Raw genomic sequence first — 21,322 nt, 5'->3', positions numbered from 1 at the left:
GGGCATTTATACATGTGCTTTGGGAGGTGGGGAGGGGAGTGCTTTAATTAGAGTGGCTCCAAGAGCCGTTTAATTAAAGTGCCTGGAGCATCAAGAACCTGGTATATCAGCATTCCCATGCTGAAAAATGGTGGTGCTTTAACTAAAGCTCATTCAATGAGCTTTAGTTAAAGCACCCCTGCTGCCATTTTTCAGCATGGGGTCACTGATACATGTGATGCTGGAGTCTGCTGGAGCATGGTAATTACCACTCTCCAGCAGATTCGATTTATCGAGTCTGCTCCAACACACTGTAACTACAATGCATCATAGCAGTCTCGATGTGCATGTATAAGCACCTTTAGTGTTTATCAACATTTTTCTTGTTCTCAGTACAACCTGAGATTCAAAATTAATAAACATTTTGCTGGTCTCATTTGTGTGATTTCAATGTGTTATATTTACAGTGGGTTTCAGCATTTTTGTGTGTGTTACTTTTTAAGTGTATACATTTTTAGAGGCAAAAAAAAGAGTGTAGTTTAATATAGACATGTCAGCAACTGGGACCTTTCTCATACTGAATGAGACAGGAATAAATTATATATTTGGGGCATAATGCTGAATCACTCCTGTTTTAAGAGCAGGAAAGGTTTTTTGGGAAGATATGGTATCTTTTATAAGACCAACACCCAATGCCTGAGGAAGGGTGTTTGTGCCCAACAGCTTGCAAAAAGCTTTTTCAAACTATTTAGTTGGTCTAATAAAAGATATCACAATTACCCAAAGAACCTTGCCTGCCTATGTCCTTAGACCAACATGGCTGCAACCAACATCCCTGCTTTAAGAGCAGCACCTAAAAAGGATTCTGCTTCAGGGATTACATTATTTTCATGCACTGCTTCATGTGTCAAGAAGGTACATGTGTGCCTTTACTTTCTTGTCTATCCACCCCTGAGGTCATCCAGTATTAATATACAGAAGGCACTTCTGCACATATGTAGTAGTATTAGTAAAAGCAAGACTATGGCAAAGTGGCTGCTAAAAATAACCGTGTGCAGTGCATATGGTGCAGTATGGGCTGTTACTGAGCTGTGTTTTAGTACTTCCAAAGGGAAGTACTAAATTATGGTGCAGTGACACTGTTGCCATAGAGACACATGTGGACACACCAAGAGAGAAGCAAAGTCAAGACTCCACTAGATTCTATGCACAGGCAAAGGGCAAGGAACAGTCCCCTCTGCTCTACAGACTGTAGGGAATGAAACTGTTCTTGGTCCTCTTTCAGACTGCACATGACTGTGGAACAATATGAGAAGATTCTCTCTTGACATTCCCATCATACATCTGTGTAAGGGCCAGGAGCAATCTGTGAGATAACTACCAAGAACAGAGATATTAGTAATTGACTAGTTTTGAAAAACAAAAGTAGCCAAAAACAGTTGGTTCTTGCAAACACATATATGGCTTGATCCATTGATGAGTCATTCACTTGAATGTATGTTTAAAGCATTATCCATTTTAGTACTCAAATCAGACTCCAGTTTTCTACCCCCTGATCTTCAAAGGCTTGATATTTTAGTTTCCAGTGTTTCTTCTCTCTCACCAGGGACAAAATACTCAACAGAAATGACCTTCTATTACAGTAAATTGAGATCTAGTGACTAATGGCTAATTGTTATTGCAATTCTTGACCTGATCTGTAGTGTTGGAAATCAAATCTCAGTCTCTTGAGTGTAACCAGATCTAGCAGGCAGCCCCTGAGTTTATGCAGGCAGTGTATTAACAACTGAGTGACTTCAAATTGTTACCTTAATGAACAGTATCAGATCTAATAAATTCTGATGCTAAAAGTAGGTGAACACACAATTGTGTTCATTTAAACTGACAGAACTGAAAATAAGACATTTCTCTTCTATTAGTTTATTCAAGATGAAGAATAGTATTAGAAAAAAATAGAGAAAACCTTCCCATTGGTGTATTTTTAACAGCTTCAAGCTGTTAACAGTTACATTGTCCCTAGGCATGGGGTGGTGCATGTTATGGTTAAATGATTAGTTTAGAGCCTCTTGACATGCAGACTTTTTCTGTTCCCAGTATCAGCTGTGAAAATGTATTTCCAAGCAATTAAACCTCAACTCCTGCTGGTTTGGGAGACATGAACCTACAAATTCCAATTCAAATTTTTCAACACCTACTACTGGTGAAAAAAAATAAAACTTTGTTAGTGAGTCACAAAGAAACCTATTGATACATGTTTAGGTATAATTTACCTAGAGACAAAGAAAAGGGGTTGGGAAGAGAAAATGTCAACATTGTAAATAAGTCACATGACAAAGATGTCTTATTTATTTTTGGTTATTTAAAACTATGGTGCACACTTCACTAGCTTCCTGATCACATGTATGCTTAAAAGTGAATAGTAGAAAAGAATATGGAGGGTAGAATTACCACCCCACCTCCCCGGCAATGGGAGATATTTTGATTTCAAGTAGGACTTTGTCTGATCAAATAAGTGATTGTACTTCAGTGCCTATAGAAGCATGCTGCATGGATGTATGAGTCATATCAGCCTATTTATATGATAGTTCACTTTGCTCACAGAAAGAGAGCGAGAGAGAGAGAAAAGGAGATGAAGAATAACTTAAAAAAAAATTCCTGTAGTGTCTTCCTAATTGAGCAGCTTCCATACCAGGAGAAACTAAAAGGCTAAGACTGTTCCATTTGGATAGGAGAAGGCTGAGGTGGGTATGAAAAAGGTCTATAATATGATGAAGACTATGGATAAAGTGAATGAGAAACCTTTCCTCCCCAAATCCCAACATACAAGGACTAAGGGACACTCATTGTTGGCAGGTTTAAAACAAACAAGGGAAGTACCTTTTTATTCAGCATGCAGTAAGTTTGTGGAACTCATTGCCACAGGAGATTGCAAGGACATATAGCATAACTAGCTTCAAAAATGTTTTAGAGAAATTCATGATGGAGAAATCCATTACAAGGTATCAAATAGAACAATTAGGGCACATCCCCACAAGTGGACATGTGTTTCCTGGGAAACAAATAGCAGTGCCACTGCTATTTGTCCCCAGGCAAGCCTCTGCACATGCACATTAGCACATGGTAAATTGCCATGCTCCTTTTCTGGCATTACATGCTGTTGCCACATGCACCACACAACTTTCTTTTTAGGTGTTTTTTATTTTGCTACTAAGATCCCTTGGTGTCAAAAAACCTGCTGCACAGCAAATGCATGCATATGCATCACATGTGTTTTGTGGCACCACAAAAGGGTTTGCAGCACCACAAACTGCACATGTGCGCTCATAAGGATGTGCCCTCAGAGGTGTATCCAGAAATCAATAATGGTTGATGCCATGGCTGGTATGCATCAATCTGGATATGCCCCATTCATACACTGTTTCTAAGGCATCTACTACTTGCCAGTTTTGGAGAAAAGATACTGGGCTAGATGGTTCCATTGGTCTGACCTAGTATGGAACTTACATTTTTATGATCTCATCAGACATTGTTATAGTGAGCATAAAGTGTTTGGATTGAGTGGACATAGTTGGTGCCTGAAGAATTCTCTTTATGCTTTTAAACCTGCATGAATCTTACTCTGAATGACACTGACCAAAAACCAGCTTCAATGTGATATGATTTAGGACAGTTTGATGTGAAGAAAGTTAATAATTTATATGATAAAGTACAGGCTACTTGAACAAGGCATATAAAAAATCAGTAATGCAGTTTCACTGGAAAGGTTTATGCATATATACTAGGAGACAGATTGTGTCCAGCCTACAGATGGATGCATTCAGCATATGGGAGAGGATAAAGGAATCTCATAAACTTTTGCCTGCATAAAAGTCCAGTGTATACTTTTCTGTATACAGTACCTGAACATGGTTAAAGAGGAGCTGAGAACATGATTCTACCTGCTATAGAATCATAGAAATTAGGGGCTGGAAGAGACCTCAAAAGATCATCAAGTCCAGCCCCCCTGCTCTGGGCAGGAATACTGGTGAAATCAAATGGTGCTGGCAATGTATTAACATACCAAGTGGAGTAAGTAGTAACTGACCCCTATCATGAAGGATTTTTACCCTTGATCAAATGGCTGGGACTGTCATATATTAATCCCAGGGTCACACACTTATTACAGCCTGTCTTTAGATATTGGCAAACAAAGCTGAGGAGTTTATACAGTGGGGTTAGCCAAACTCCAGGCAGGAGAATATTTGTATCTGTGCAGTAGCAGTGTATGCAGGTTCTATTTCCCCGAGGGAAAATGCCTCTCTGTAGTTCCCTGTCCTTGATGATGCAACTTAGCCACTATCACTACTTACTTGCCCATATTAGGAGACAGCCATGAATAGCACCAATGAGCCCTGAAGGGTCTCTGTTGCAGAGATGCAAAGTCAGCATTCTTAATGCTATCAGAAAGTTGTCATAAAATTACCAAATATAAAGTCTTTTTTACACCATTCTAGGCAAAAGGCCCCAAAAGTGGACAAAGCTGGACCCTCAAGAATACTCTGTGAGCAGAGACTTCCTATAGCTGCTGTTATACCAGCCCTGGTCCCAGCTCCCAGTGTAGGAGGAAGCCCTGTCAGACTAGTTCAATACTGCTTTTCACAGGGCTTACAAGGGGTCTTGGAAAGAAAAGCATGAATTAGAATGTTCCTATTCTAACTTACTATAAGGCTAAGGAGACTCCTGCACATCCCCAAAATTCAGAAAGTACAGAGGTGACCCAAGCCTCTCTTCACTACTATCCACCCCACATTAACCTCTTTCTATTCTCCCTGGTGAGGAATAGACTGTCTTTATGAGACTTTAGGGTTGTTGGTTGTAGCTGTGTTGGTCTAAGGACATAGGCAGACAAGGTTCTTTGAGTAGATGTGATATCTTTTATTAGACCAACTAAATAGTTGGGAAAATGGTTCTTTTCAAGTTTTTGGGCACAAACCATCTTCAGGATATCACATTTACCCAAAGAAGCTTGTCTGCCTTTGTGAGACTTCCAAACCTAACTTTCAATAATCTCATTAAAGCTGTAGCCCATCTTGTATTCTGACAGTTGTCCAGCAAGAGTTGTTGTTAAATAAATACCTTTTATGAAGCAATGGGGTTACAATGAATGCTACATATGTTCCCTCTATCCTGGTCCCATCTGTTCTGTATAGGTTCACAGGACATGCTCATTAGTGTAGTATTGGAGTACCTTCCAGCACTGCACTAAGAAGCATGTCAACAACTATTCACATGTTGTTCTTTCTTCCCCATGGGGAAGAAGGTTTGAAATAGAGTGTGTTGTGTATAAAGTTTTTAAAAAGTGTATGTTGCTTTGTGCTTGACTTAAAGAAGGGATAATAAATTTGTACCTCGTACTTAGAGCATAAGGTCAGGAAATGTGTGATGGCCCTTAGTTCTTGGGAGAGTTCATTCCACAGTCCTCAGAAAACATCTTTCTCCCACAGATTTTCTCCTTATTATGCTGTCAGAGGAGATTGACCACAGTTTTAATCCTGAACTGACTGTTGGCCCAGCTAAAGATAACCCAGGGTTAGAAAGATGGAACACTTTGAAGATGTAAACTGAGAGCTTAATCTTGGTTAAAAATTATTTTGGAAACAAGTACAAACCACAGAATATGGATTTGATGTACTCATACTAGCCTCTGTTGCTGAGGAGACAGGCTGCAGTGGTCTATACTGATTGGATTTTCCTAAAGTGTAATGGCTTCATCAGAATATATTTCATTGCTCTACTCCAGGTGAGAGAGGTTGAAGGCATAAATAGTTGAGGGCAGGTGTCATCCATAAAGCAGAGTCTTGTAGGCAACCAAAGATCTTAGAAAGCATTAGTTATGTGAGAGCTCACTGTTTTCCAAAGAATCTTAAACTATAGACCAAATAGATAAATTGAGGAATTTACTTTCAGCTGACACCATATTTGCCTTGATTGGGTTCAGCGTTAGCCTGCTGTTCTTTTTCTACCATGAACTGACATTTTCCAAGTACTGGGACATCTTGATGATGTATGTTGGTGAAGGATAGCTAAAGCTTTATGCTTATCTGCATGTTGCTAGTACTAGTTTCCATGTCATCTGACCAGTTCACCTAAAATTGATCAGAACTGGGGATAGAACTGGTCCTTGTATGACTCCAGAAATGACACTGGGTGTATACCTTCCTGATATAGTTTCCAGGAAGGATTCAAAATATTTTACCACCTTTCCCTGAAAGCCTCCCACTTGTCTCAGACAAATAGCAGTGTCCCATAAGCAATTGTGTCAAATGCTGTGGAAAAGTAGAGGGGGATGAGAACAGATGGCTTCCTTCTATCCAATTGACAGGAGACAATCTGTCAGTGCCACTAAAGGGGTTTTAGTTTCAGGTCCGGGACTGAATCCAAATTGTGCTGGGTCTAGATAAATTTGTGGTTGGCTGTTGGCTAGCTTCTTTATTAGCAAAGCTTTCTTCAAAGTATAAATATATCAGAGGGCCAGTTTATTCATAAAATAGAATAACTTGAAAGAAATAAAACCTACACTATAGACTTCTTAGAAGGAAAATTCAAATTGGTGATAGACTCGTTTATAGAAACTATTATCTGAGTCTTAATCTTCTAGAATTCAGCATTTGATCATTCCCGCTGGGGTGGACATAACTGTGGGGTATCCAACAAAAAGGATAATACATAGTATTTGGGATAATACTTTCTATTTTGTATATTATATTGCCTAAAATAAGCCACACTACTACATATAGGTTTTGTATAAAATTTATTTTAGTATTTACAAAAATAGATTTCAGTATAAGTGTTAATCAACCTTATTTGTAACCTTGAAATGACCCTTTTTACCTTGGTCAATTTCTTATCAGTATCTGAATATTTTGTTCAAATTCCAAAAATAAATGCAATATAAAATCTCTTTGAAATGATTTTCTATAATTTATTTCTCCAGGGCCTTAATTTTGGGGCATTCAAGCTTTTCCAAAAATGGTCTAATCCCGTATCATCTGGTTTTTACTCACGGATACGATATCAGTGGATTATGTCCCAGATCAATAACTTCCTTTGGACCATAAAATAACAGAATCTTTAGAAGATCTGTATGTAGCCTAATTTTAGTTTTCTTAAAAATTGTTTTTGTTAACTTTCTCCAATGTACTACAATCCAGGCCATTTCCACCCTGTTTACAGTGGAGTTTCCATTTCTCTAAATCCTTCCCAGTACTTGACTCTCATCTTGAAGTGTTCTAGATATAATATTTTGTAATGGTTGTCATTAATGGATACATAAATACATGAATATGTTGATGTACTCCAGATATTTTTCAATTGTTCTGAAATTATTAAAGCTATTTCCACCTTTTTATGGAGGATCAGTAATAAAATTTGTAACATCATATGTAGATTAATAAACATTTGAAGTTTGGACTGCCCATAAGGCATGTAATATCATTCTTAATTGTAAATTAGCATATAATGTTCCATATACATTCTTTTATGCCATTACATTTACATAGTTTTAACATTATGAGGACTTATTAATGGTTGCGGGGAGGGGGGTTATGGGGGAGGGGAGAAGGGGGGCATTTGTCTCATAGATTAGATAACCTGGGTAAAATTCTGGATTATTTTTGATGAGCGTATTCTAAATCTTTAATCTCATAGTAAAGGGAGAGTCATTTTGAATAATTTATCTAATTTACATGCATTTCAAAAGTAAGCAATAATTAGATTTAAGTGAATACTGCAAATGTCCATGAATATTCCCTTGGTTTTAAAAGAATAAAATTTAACTGTGTTCATGCTGCTTTTGTGATTACTTTCCACAGACATTCTGTCTAATAAGTTCACAGTCAAGAATATTCATCAAACCAGCAAACCTGAAGCAGGCATTATACAAAAGAAATTTCCAACTTGAAGTATATTTTGTTTAAGAAGTTTGAGTTTGAGAGCGGTATTCACCTGATCAGGGGAAAACAACTGTGTTACATAGATGATAATCATAGTTTATCCACATTAGTTGAAATTGGAATAAGTAAAATTGTACACCAATAGTTCACTATCATTAAATCCTTCCATTTTCAAAGGTTTTGTTAGTAGTCTTTGATCCTTTCTCTGCCATTTTGATGTTTATTAATCTATTATATATCTTGATATCTTTAGTCCTCCTTACCACCTCTTGCCTGGGGATTTTGCTTTAATGCCTGACTTGTTATATCACTTGTTATATCACCACATGCTTTTTGACCATTTTTGCTATTTCTACTTGCATTGGCTTCAGTTTCATTCTTCCATGTAACACTTCATTTGCTGTGTTTTTCTGGCTAACTGAGGTTTAGAATTTGTCTAAGGCAGCTGTTTTTGAAGACTTGGAGCTTAGATAGTAGGGGTTTTCTTGATAAATCTCCATGTTGCAACACCATATGGTAAGTCAGCCTTTACATTGGTGGAGTTCAGTTTGGAGGGCAAAGTTTCTCTTTCTTAAAATTGGCTTCAGGGTTACAATTTTACTATTCTGGCAATGTGTTAATTTGTTGCAGAGGTTTAGCTTATGATGCTGCCAAGATATAAGAACTGTCAAACCTCTTCTATGTTAGTCCCAGAATTGCTACTAGTGTTAGTGAGAGCATATAATCTACAAATTTCTCTGAAAATTTCAACAGAATATGCACCTCAGATTATCTGTAAAACATAATTGCCCATATACTTTTAGATTACATATAATTGAGAAAATTACAACCTGGTTGTGGACAATTCATAAACAGGAAAGTCAAGACTACTGTCAATATTCATTAATAAAATTGTTGTTAACAAACCAGGTTCCATTATTTTAAAAGACACAGTTGAAGTGCCACAATCATTTGCTCAGCCATTTTGAACTGACTAATATAGAGTTTGTCCATTTAATCTCAGAGGAAAAGGAATGAGGAAGCCACAGGGAAGAAGAAAATACTGAAGAGAACAAGTTTTTTAAAAATGGAGAAAAAGACTTAAAACTTGAATTCTGTTTTATGTGAACTCTTTTTGATACAGGTTAGGATGTAGCACATTGATGATATAGTTAGTAAAGAAGCATAGTCTGAAAAATGTGTGCTTATCATTGTGTTGAAAGTGTCTCCAGCCAATTAAATCATAACTTTCATTCAAGGTGTTATGTAAGAGAGAGGTCGTTTATCATTTGTCTGATCTACACTGGATTTAATAACTACAATGCTTGTGTATTCATCAGTCTGCACGCGCTTGACCCATGAACCAGAAAGTTGAGCTAAAGTAAGTGTTAAGATGTATATGGTCATCAATAATTTAAATAGCTATTAGTATTTTGGATTTGTCTATGAGCTCTTATTTTGATATCATCAACCAAATAACAGCAGCATATTGCTTTTTACTGTCTTGAGTACATATACAACATTGCCTCTTCTGAATGGAATATTTGAACACATCATGAATATGTTAGGCTCTACTTTCCATGTAAGCTATGAACATTTTTAGCTTCAGCTAAATTTTTGAGCTAAGAATACCACACGTATTATATCCTCACATACTATGTTACTAGATTTGCCTGTCACTTTGGGGTACGCTCATTTATTAGGGGTACCTTTCTGGGGTCTCTGTAATTCTACCAATATGCTGCTTGTGTTTCTATATGGAGCCGTATCTCTCCCTTCTGCAAGCCCTCACCCCAATGGAGCTATCTTGCAGGACTCACTTTCAGTGGGGTTGGGTTCCTCCAACCACCAAATCAGTCAAACGCATATATGCACATACCCACACAGATTAACAGGACACATTTGAGCCAGGATGGGTTATTTAACATTGACAGGCTAACATCCTCTTTTGCCTTGAACTCAGTTCATCAGGGCAACAATAAAATGCACTTAGACACAAGCATATGGGTTAACAGAGCCCAACTGAGTTAGGCCAGGTTATTCAGCTTTGACAGGCTGACACTCTCATGTGCCTTGCACTCAGTTCATCCCTTATTTCAGCAGGACAATAAATGCAGTTAGACACACATACACACACACTAACAGAGTACGTCTGAGCAGGCTGGGTCCAATCAGCACTTTCAGCTGATACCCTCAAGTGCCTCAAAACTCAGCATGTCCCAATCTCTTGTCACAGTGGTTCTAATAGTAACCCCCTTGATGAGCAGACCCCACTGTAGTTTTGGGCATTACTGAGATCTTTGGCTTAGATAAAAGAAGTGTTGCTCCAAAGCAAATGGGGAGGTCAAGGGGAAGGAAGAGTAAGTGAGGTTCATAGAGAGAGTATAGCAACCAGCTTGACCATACAAGTTATTTATTGCCAGGTATATGAACTTATGATGATACTAGTAGTAATAACCATACAAGAGAGACAAATAAAACAAATCACAACAGTTACAATATTACATAGTTCCAATTAGGTATTTGGGGAAGTCTAGCTCAACTTTGATTAGCACAAGTCAGGTTTAGAAAGCTGTGCCTGGAGTAAAAAAATAAAAGTCAGACTCCTGGAGTCAGAGAGAGAGAGAGAGAGAGAGAGAGTGTTGGGGTCTCATCACTCAGCAAAACTTGAACCAGTCAAGGCTCCCAGGTGTTTGGTGGAGCTTGCAGACAGGCAGAGCCCTTAGCACAATTGATGAAGGGATTCCAGGCAGAAAAAGGAGTGGAACTGGTGCAGCTTTTTGGATCCAAGCACCAGGACAGAAACTTGAGCTTGGGTAGAGGTTTTGTAGAGAACTAACAATGGCTCAAGGGAGAACACTAGGATTGTTTATGGGTAAATGATGGCTCATCTGCTGGATAATAGGAACTGATCACTCCTGGCTATGGGCGGCATTACTCTGGAGGAGCTCACAATACAGATAGACAGATTCAGTGTTTTGGGTACCAATAAAGGAGTCATGACTAGAATTGGTCTGATAAATGCTGAGCTGCATGTGTGTATGTAAATGTGGGCTGATTAGCGTTTGGAGCAGGGATCCCCCATCATGCAGTGCTCCCCTGCTTCTCTGGTCCCAGAATTCAGTGCAGTCCTTGCCTTGGAATCTCTGTTCTCCATCCTGAATGCTAATGAAGGTGCATGCCTGTCCCATCTCCCATTTAAATGAGTTGTCATCCGGTTCCGTCTTGGATCCAAATGAGACCAGGGCAGTTGCTTCACTCTTATCACCCTTGTCTAGAGGGCTTTAGATGTGTCTCCCACTGCATCTTCATTGTCTTTTCCAAGTCCTTCCTTTAATCAGTTCTTGTTCAGACAGAAGTAGGGATGGGGTAAGTCCTTTGTGAGGCAGACAGGCTGTGTACTGTGCCAGGGTTCCCCAAGGACACAGAGCTGACAGGTAACAACTATTACGAACCATGTAGAAAATGGGAAGGCATGCTCACCCCAATCTTCAGTAGGACCCACTACTGATGCAATGTAAATAAGCCATCAGACACTCCTTAAGTGGAACAGAGTCTGATCCTAAGATGGAAAAGAGCAAGAGTAGCTAGTCCTCTAAATCTGCGTCCTAACACATTTCTGAAGAACTTCCCAATCTAAGCAAGCCCTGAGGTATAACTGCATGTGATCTAAGTGCTTGGCAAATTCCTGCAGTTTCTTTAAGCCGCAGACCTTTTCCCATTATATCATGTAATATTATAATATTATAAAAGTCTAAATCTGTCTATCTGTCCATAATGCTTTATTCACACTCTGATTGCCTGATGGAAACACCCAATCAGAGTGCTTCAAGCATGGAGGAGTGCCACCACGATTCCAAAGCTGCTCTGAGGATTGGACAGAGGGTGCTTGATTTCACCCCGCTCCCTGCAGGAGGCAGAACAGCGGCAGCATGGCGCTTTAGGTGGTGGCACTCCATCCCAGCCCCCTTTCCCCCTGCCCCCTGTCATTCTCAATAGGCAATTGGCTAGTTTTATAATAATAACTAATCACTCTTAACACCGCTGATATTTATTACAATATTAATTCTGATGAATTAATTTCATATTAATGCAGATGTAATAAGTACTTCAATGGGCTTTTCAGCTGAAAATCAGTATTAACAAAGCCATTATTTTGAAGCATTATCCTTTTAGAACTGCTCTGTTTTACCCTCTTCTTACTTGGGTGGGCAACCGCCCCCCCCCCCCCCCCCAGCATTTACTAAAGTAGAGGCAATGGTCAAGATTCAGCTACTATTATGTTCATGTTGACCATGTGGCCCTACTAAGGGCCAACAGTAGTACAAACTGTCCCAATGAGACTTCAGAGCACACAAGGACTGCAGCAGTTACAAATGATTCCAATTTCTGGTGTCATCCCCCCACACAATGCACTATTCTCCTGATGCTGGAGTCATTTGTAACTACGTCGAAGAAGTGGAATAGATATATGGACAAAGAGGAGCAATTTATCTAATAGAAAGATGATTTTTAATTGAGCTGCTGTGGTCCTGTTTTCCATGCAAAGAAAAGGTGATTGCACTCCATTGCAGCAAAACAATGATCTGCTACTAAATAAAAGATTAAAAACTATGCTCTGCTACTAAATAAAAGGTTAAAACAAGTCCTTCAAATTTCCATGAAAAGAAAAAGAATCTAAAGACTACTGCAAATAATCTACTTATTCAGGAACTGTCTCCTGACCTTCTTAACAGAATAGAAACTTGCAGATAGTGATTACTACAGATTTTTTTTTATATTACCTTAAAAATCATTTTGCATTTTAGATGTTTTGTTGTCCTGGTCTGGACAAAAAAAAATTATGAATAGATGGTATTCCTCAGGGATATGACTTTTCATTGCATTGTTTTGGTGTAGACTTTTAGCTTCTTAATAGAGTTATTTTAATCTGCATTTACAGTGCCAAGGCCAGTCCATTATTCAGTGAAATAGGCAGAGATTATAAGTGACTTAGTCATATTACCGGGCTCTGTACCACATCATAGATCTTTATAAAGAGGTCTGACCTGATAAAATGTTTGTATATAATGGAGGGTAAATATTTTTTTTCCTCCAACAACCGGACAGTAACTAATTCTATAAAGCAGTACTTTGAAGCAACAGGAATCTTTTAATATTTCAAATTAAGTCCAATATTGAGGCCCTCATTCTACTGGCCACTGACAACATTATTTTAGGTGGTGTTGTAAGATTAGACTGAAGGAAAACATAAGATTTTCTGAGGACTATGTTTTTACTGTTGTGCACAACATTCTTAATAATTTTTACAAAGCTAATTTTTGCCTGCTGTTGCAGAAAAAAATTCAAAACATGTTATAACGCTGATCCTGCAGCTACCTCACTCAGGCAGGTTCTCTTTTCTTTAAAAAAATATCAGTAAGTTTCTGAACAAACACAGAGGAAGAGATCTACCTTCATGGAGAAGGTGCATGATCTGGGCCTATAAAATGAGCCAGGCCTGCACACACATCATAGAAGCAGTAAACTGGCTCAAAAGCCCTTCTGAAAAAGGAAAATGGGGACATGTGGTAACCAAACTACAGTGCCCATGAGGGACTGAAAATATATTTGAGCCTCATTTTGTGCTCACTTGGGTATGAATTAGAAGAAGCTCAACTGTATTTCATGAAGTTGTGCCAATGTAAAACAAGTTTTAGTGAGATTAGAATCAGGGTGATTTACTTTGCTATTCTTTATTCTTAATTTTATTTCAGAAATGACTATATGAATTAAGAATGTCAACTGATCCTAAATAGATCAATTCATCCTCATGTCACATTTTTTCTTTTGTAAAGTATTCATTAATCATAGATCTGTCATGGCATATGCAAGACATGACAGTACAGTGACTGGGAGAGGGACGTTATTTACAATTCATACATCTGGGTGATTTTTATGAAACTGCAGTAACATAGAATATCTTAGCATACATGGAATTGGGGCTTTCTTACATTGCCCAGGAAAAACTTGCAAATAAAGATTTTTTTTCTAGTTGGTCTAATAAAACATATCACTTTTGCCATGAGTTTTGATCTCTTTTGCCTCTAGACCAATACAGCTACAACCTGGATACCTGATGCTGTCTACCTGTGGGACTTGTTAAGAAGAACAAGAGGGTGGAAGAGAATGGCACGAAGCAGTGGGTTTAAAAGTGCAGTAAAGCATATTTCAGTTACATCTCAGCAAAATCTTCCTAAGTAGGAACTGTAGGGCAATGACACAAGCTACCTAGGGAACTTGTGGGATCTCCTTCATTAGAATTTTTCAAGAACAGCCTGGGTAAATAACTGTGTGAACTTGTAAAGAAAGCTCACCCAGTGAGCAGGACTTGGACTAGATCAATGGGGGGCAACCTTTTTGGCAGACATGCCACAAATTAGCCAGTACTTACCTAAATGCCACTCCTATCCCCTCCCTCTGCCTCATCTGCTGCTTTGCTTTCAGGTTTCTGCCCTATGCTCTCTGCTTAATATCCTGCTGTGCTTTCTGCTTTTTTTCCTATCTGCTCCTTGGCTGCCTGTCCCCTCTATGTTTTGCCACATGCCACACACAGAGGCTACCTGTGCCACTTGTGGCACTCTTGCTGCAAGTCGGCTAGCCCTGAACTAGCTGACCCTTAAAGTCCCCTTCCAAACTTATGATTCTTTGAGAAGTCATATATATATATGAGGGGAGAATGCTGGACTTTTTAGAGAACTTAGATATAAGTGCTAAGAAACAAACTGAAACATAAACACATAAAAGTTTCTTCAGTTTTTTATCTAGATGTCTAACTTACACTGACTGAACTAAAGAGGCATGTGTTTTTTGGAAACTTAGAAAGTCTGTGAATTGGTTTGCTTCTACTAGCACATGTTCCTAAAGAGTGAACTGTACAAGACTATGAGCAAGACTCTACCTCTGGAAACAACAGTGACAAGCTCCTGAGAGGTCATAAGGGGTCTGTATTGTTCCTGGACATCTAAGGCACCTGGACCACTAAGTTCCATTTCTAAGAAAGGGAGAGTCTGTGTCCCATAACTAGCAAAGCCAAAGAAAAGGCAAGCAGTATAGCCTACCCAGACCAAAGGAAATTAAAAAACACAGAACTCCACAATCTTTTTTAAGAAGTATTTCATCTTTAGAGCCATGTCCTCCTCAACTCATTTAGGTTATCAGAAGAAAATAGAATTATAGCACCTGGAGGTATAAAAAGAACTACTCAATTATTAGTATGCTCATTAGTTTAGAAGACAATTGCTAGTAGTAGAGATTGTGGGTGCATCTACAGATGCCCCTGACTGCGCAGTACCCACTAGCACTGTACAGTCCTGGTGGCACAAGGGTTATTTTTTACACAGTCCTGCTGGTGTCTGGTGGCGCATGGTTCACTGCTGCTGCACAGTAGTGGCAGCATCAGGGTTAGTGCCCAACAATGCTACGTTGCCATAGCAACAAGCTGCATTGCCATAGCTTATCACTATGACGACATAGAATCTTGTGTAGATGCAGCCACTGTGTGTGTCAGAATGATCCTCATAAGGAAGAACTAGGAATAGACAGGATGTAAGACCTGGAATAAGAAGGACTATATTTTACTTCAGGCATCAATTAAGTGCCTTTTAGCCAGTCTTCCATATACCTCAGTTTCCCCATCTATAAAATACCTAGAAAACCATTGACCACTTTTTTTTTTTTTTTTTATAAAATGCTTTGAAATTTATACACAAAAAACCCAGCAACTTGAGAGTGAAGTATTAACTGGTAAATCAGTCCCATTCTGACTCTACCTTTTTTTCTTGAAGTTCACAAAAACTCTTACTATATTTACTGAACTGAATGTTGTACTTTTCACTGAAAGAAAAACATGTCATGTCATATTCATAAATCAAGTAACATGTTTGGCTTTTCTAAAATCACTGCTCAAGTGATGATAGAGTTTGTGTGTTTTGCAGCTGTATATGATCATAATATTTACTGGTGATATACACTTAGCTTTGATTCTCTGCATTACCTTTATCAATGTAAGATAACAAATGACTAAGTGTAACTAACTCAAAACATTACTTGAAAATCAACTGATTTAAAATATACCTTTTGATTGACCTTATAAACAAACCAGCTTTTGTGGCTAGCACATTTTGAAACTGTTGAGCACTGCAAAAGAAATCATATATTTTCATTGTTTTTTCAAACAATCAGATGCAGCTTATTCCCAGATCAACAGTACATGACGTAGCATTTGGAGAAACAATTTTCATTTACAAATGTTTCTTACTGGGTACCAGGTCATTGTATGGGACAATCATCATGCCTTTCCCCACTTCCCCTATGCAAAATTTTGCTAAGAAGTTAATAGAGTTAAGGAATCCATTACTTTGAGGGGAGTTGTGGAATCTCCTATTCTTTCCCCGTCGAATGTCCCTCTCCTCTGGCCAAACAATCTTTGTTAGCATAGCTAGTATTGATGATGGAAGATAAAATAAAGGCCTCCAGTGAAGATGTCAGATAGAAGAAGGCTTGAATGCATTTTAGAATATATAGATTATATGCTCCCTATAGAAAAAATAAGAAAAAACCTCCACATTGAGACCCTCTTGGAATTTTTCCTTTCTTTCTTTTAAAAGCCTAGTCACAATTCAAAGCTGCAGATTTTCTCTGCCAAAGAAAGGGAGACCAGGCACATAGATAATATTTTTGGACAGTCTGGTTTTACAAATATGTAAATTTTACAGTGTAAAATATGAGTGTAAATATCACTGATGTTGCATAGATTTTAAATAGAAGTATCCCATCCAATAATCAATTAGGATGAATTTTAACAAGCAGCAACATATATAAGAGTTATGCAAATTAGAAGTATTCCCAAGAGTTTATTTTTATTCATGTGTAATTAAATCAAACAATACTTTAAGAATAATTTTGGAATATCATACAATGTAGCTTTGAAAAATCCCTGGAGGAAGTTATAAATGTTTCCAACAAACAAAATAAAGAGAAACATTAGTCAGTTTCAAGCCTCATTTACTCAATGATGGGAGGTAACAATGCCATAAATCACTAGTTACCTTAAGTCATATGATCTTTTGTGCCATGGGCCTTTCAATAATCTTTACATATGTCATCATGCGAATATTTGATGAATAAATATTTAGCAGCCCAAAACACACTTCTTAGGTACAACAGGCTATTTTGTAAACAGCATTGAAAAATGACCTGAGCACATTGGAGAGCCTCTGCTAAATATAATTTATTATAGTATGATTTATACAATAATTCTTTTGTAAACCTAATGGATAAAAGGGGATGTGTCCATCTAGTAAGCATACATAATTTTTCTATTATGATTTAAAGATCAATTCAATATTTCAAAGTGAAATGCACATGCCTTCTGCATAGACAGCACTGATTTATAATTCCAAACATATACTCCATGCACTTTTGAAAAGACTGATATTATTTCAATCTAGCACAGGGTCAAAATGCTTTGTGGATATATGTTGGTTGGGAAACTCTGTGAGGACCAAAGTACAGAATTAATGGCTTGTGGGCAACATCTTGGGTTCAGGTACTAATCTGTGGCTACTATTGCAGCCTAAATAGTTTGTGGACACAGGGGTGTCATTTTACTTTTCAAGTAATCTATATAGTTCAGAGAAGCTGATTTTAAGCACAGATATTTTGCCTGTTAGAAGGGCTGTCTCAGTCTCAGAGCAGTAATTACTAGCATTTTTTTATGCAAGTTACATTTTAGGTACATTTGCCACTGCAAACAAAGCGGTAATTCCTATGACTGAAACAGTGTTCAACCTATCAAAAGTGGCTTTCATGACTAGGTTAGAAGCTAAAATTGAGAGATAATGACAAAATATTTGGTTTGCTGGGAAGGTAGTGATTAAGATTTCCCAGCATTGCTTTTTTTTACTGGGAGTAATCAGTTAGGTTCCACAGTGAGTACAGCTGATTTTCTCCTTATGGCAGGGGGGGCTGAACCCAATGCTCTCATGAGGTCCCTTCCAGCCCCTAATGTCTATGAAATTGATTAAATCTACATTAATTACACTTGAGAGACTAGTTCAAGAAGGTTAAGACATCTCAGAGCAAAGGTCTTCTCCAATGACATGTACCCTGACTAACTAACTAAGTACTGCTATCTTCCTAACAATTGTGCAGACCTCTGGTGATTTTGGACTGAACTGTGGCTTCCTTCATTCAGGAAGAAGCTGCCAGTGATATTCTCTTGTTTGGAAGATTTTTTAATCTTTCCATTCATTGTTAGCCCCTTGGCTGAGTGGAAGACAAAACTGGTCAAAGTTTTTGCTGTCTCCCAAGAATTAATTGGTTAATAGATATTATAGTAAATAAATATGGTAATAAATAAATGTCAAGTGAAGACATGCCAACGGAGATGAGAAGGTGTTTTCCTTTAGCCCAAGACTTCTTTGGAAAAATGTAAGGCACAAGACATAATTCAGCTGTTTTGATGGCCAGGTTTTGTCCTCATACCTTAAAAAATGGTTGTTTTTGTTGGAGGATCTTGCATTAATTTTATGTTACAGATCCCATTGCTCCCTTATTTCTGATTTTGAATGTCATATGTATGAATGTCCTCCCACCTATGATGAGGTTGTGTGCCATCACATATAGTGTGCATGGATGACATTATTTGGGGTGTAACAATAGTCTGATACCAGATATAACACTGGAAACTAGCAGCTATTTTCTTTCTAACTACATACCTGCATCACTGAAAATAATTAAATTAAACAAAATTATGGTATAGATACATATTTGTATTTGAAAATTTCAGATACATTCAAAAAGCAAAGCTATATAAACTAAAACTAAAGCATCAATGCCAAACAATATGTGACCTAAAAGAGCTGAATTTCTCCACACTTTAATAATGGATAAAAGAATAGTGAGAGATTCTAAATGAAGAACATTTAAAAGACAGTAATAGGACTAAAGGGTGATATGAACTGGAGTTAAGCTAGAGATGAACACTAGTGAATATGACATAACTTGTTACCAATCTCACAGGGACAGGGACTGGGTAAAATTTTATCTGAGCTTAAAATGGACAAATCCCAGATTACCCATAGCAAATTGTGGGAATGGAGTTGTTCACATGGAATGTGAACATAGCATTAAGACACGGAAGGCCATGTTAAATTGGTCATTAATAAATGCCTCATATGTATTCTGAAGCATTAGGCCATAGGCTATTCATTGAGATTTTTTGAAATAGTATAGCTCTGAAACACCAAAAGCACTTCTATGATCAGTCAGAAAAAAAAAATCAATCCAAACAGGGCCTGAAATGAACATACACAAAAGGAAAAACACGGGAGGAGCATCTCAGTTATACATAAGGTATTCTAATGGTTTGTGCAAAGTGGGGATTCGTCAAATATAAAAGCAAATCACTTATACATTAATACACAGAAAGTCTGATCCTGAAGACACCATAAATAATAACATCTAACAGACTATCCATAATTTTAATAATTTGGACTAAAACTCCCATAGGAGAATGGGGATCCCTAATTTCAGAGATTTGTTCAAACAGTAGATTTAATGCCAAGTATACAGAAATTATCCAGAATTCATTAAATCAAAAGTCACTGTGGTTGGCACCTGACTAATGTCTTCTGATTTGCACAGAGTCTGGGCACTCTTCTATATGTAAGCTTCTATCATTTGTTTCCTGAAGCACAACTGCCTCTATTATGACTTTTAATAGAGATAAATGACATATCCTTTCCTGCAGTTTTATGGGCTGAGAGTAAAATGTTCTCTTTAATTTCACTTTCCCCCTTTAAATTCTTCAGGGAACCCATAAGGACATCCATTATCCCCTTAAATTCTCAAGGAAATTCTCACGGAGATTCTCAAAGAAAGTGACTCCCTTGACCTCAGAAGATTCATGGAAGTGTTGCATTGTTCCTTGGTTCTGTAGTTGACCACAATTCCTAGAACTGGGTGGTTAGGAAAGCTTAATGGGTTCTCTAGAGGAGCATTTCTCAACCTGTGGGTTGGACCCAGAAGTGGGTTGCAAGAATATTTCAAAGGGTGGTGAGCTGCAGCAGGGCAGAGGGGTGGCAGGGGGAGAGCTGCACGGCCAGTCTGACAGCACTAGGACCAGTGCCCATGCTCATGGAGGTGGAGTGGCCAAGAGATACTGCTCAGGGGGCAGGAGAGGCTATGACCAGACTGCCTAGAACAGCACGGCAGCCCCAGCCCAGGGCAGGTGGGGAGCCACAGGCCTCTCCTCCTCCTTCCTCCAGCCCATGCTGGGGCTGGACTCACTCTTCTGCCACCTGCATGATCTGGAGCCATTGCAGCCACTGTGCTCTGGCCTGAGCAGGAAGGGGGCAGCTTGTGACCTCTTCAGTAGGCCTGGGGAGGGCAGGGGGGCTGCAGACTGGGAATGAGGGCCTGGAGAGGGTAGGAGACTGGGTGTCAGGCATGGCCTGGAGAGGACAGGGGACTGGAGGTCAGGCACTGGCAAGGCTGGGTTGGGGGGTGGAGGTGTGGGTTGGGACAGGCCATGGATCTTTGCAAATGCGTCCTGGTAGGAAAAAGTTTGAGAACCACTGCTCTACAGCCTATACATAGCAAAAAACACCTCATCTAGCAAAGCCTTAAGCCACTGCTTATTTTAAAGCATATGTACCGGCAAGTAACACACCTTTAAAAAAAGATTTGGAGCTGATATGGGATATTTAAGTGCTTAATGTTAGGCAGGAGACCCTGCTACATGTGCAAATTAAAGCTCAATAGCAACAAGCTATAAAGTTAGTAGATATTTTTGTATTCTAACTTTATGGCTGGTTGGAGCTTTTTATAGTGTGATAGCTACTTTGCACTTGTAGCTAGTCTTAGGGCAGTCACACAATTAATCAGTTAATTGTGCGATACCTGTAACATGTAGACAGGCCCTTAGCACATGTACCTAATTAAAGAAATGCTATCCTCATAAATAATGCCAAAACATGTTATTATCTGCTATAATAAGTTTTCCTGTTGGGTCGGGGGAGGGAGGGGGGGGGTTGCAGTCTGCATGCACCAGCCCTGGACAGCAGGTGGGGGTGGTTCAAAGGAGGCTGCCAAACTATCCCTATCCTGAGCCCCATCTTCCAACCAGCTCCAGGTCTGTCAGCAGGGGAGGGAGGGGAAGGGGGAGTGGAAGCACAGAGCTGCCAGTTCCTTTTGAATGGCCAGAGCTTGGGGGGGGGGGGGTGTGGAGCCCCCTTGCTTCGTGGGCCCAGCATAGTTCCCCACAATACCTCAGCCAGGGTAGCTCTGTTCCTGCTGCTCCCACTGCCTCCATCCCCCACTGACAACCCTGCTCTCTACACAAAATGTTAACCTTGGAGGTTCCCTAAGGCACTCTGCTTTAGAGCACT

This window comes from Alligator mississippiensis, chromosome 5 (assembly GCF_030867095.1).
Source record: "Alligator mississippiensis isolate rAllMis1 chromosome 5, rAllMis1, whole genome shotgun sequence".
In the NCBI taxonomy this organism is placed as follows: domain Eukaryota; kingdom Metazoa; phylum Chordata; order Crocodylia; family Alligatoridae; genus Alligator; species Alligator mississippiensis.
Note: the sequence above shows the minus strand (reverse complement) of the source record.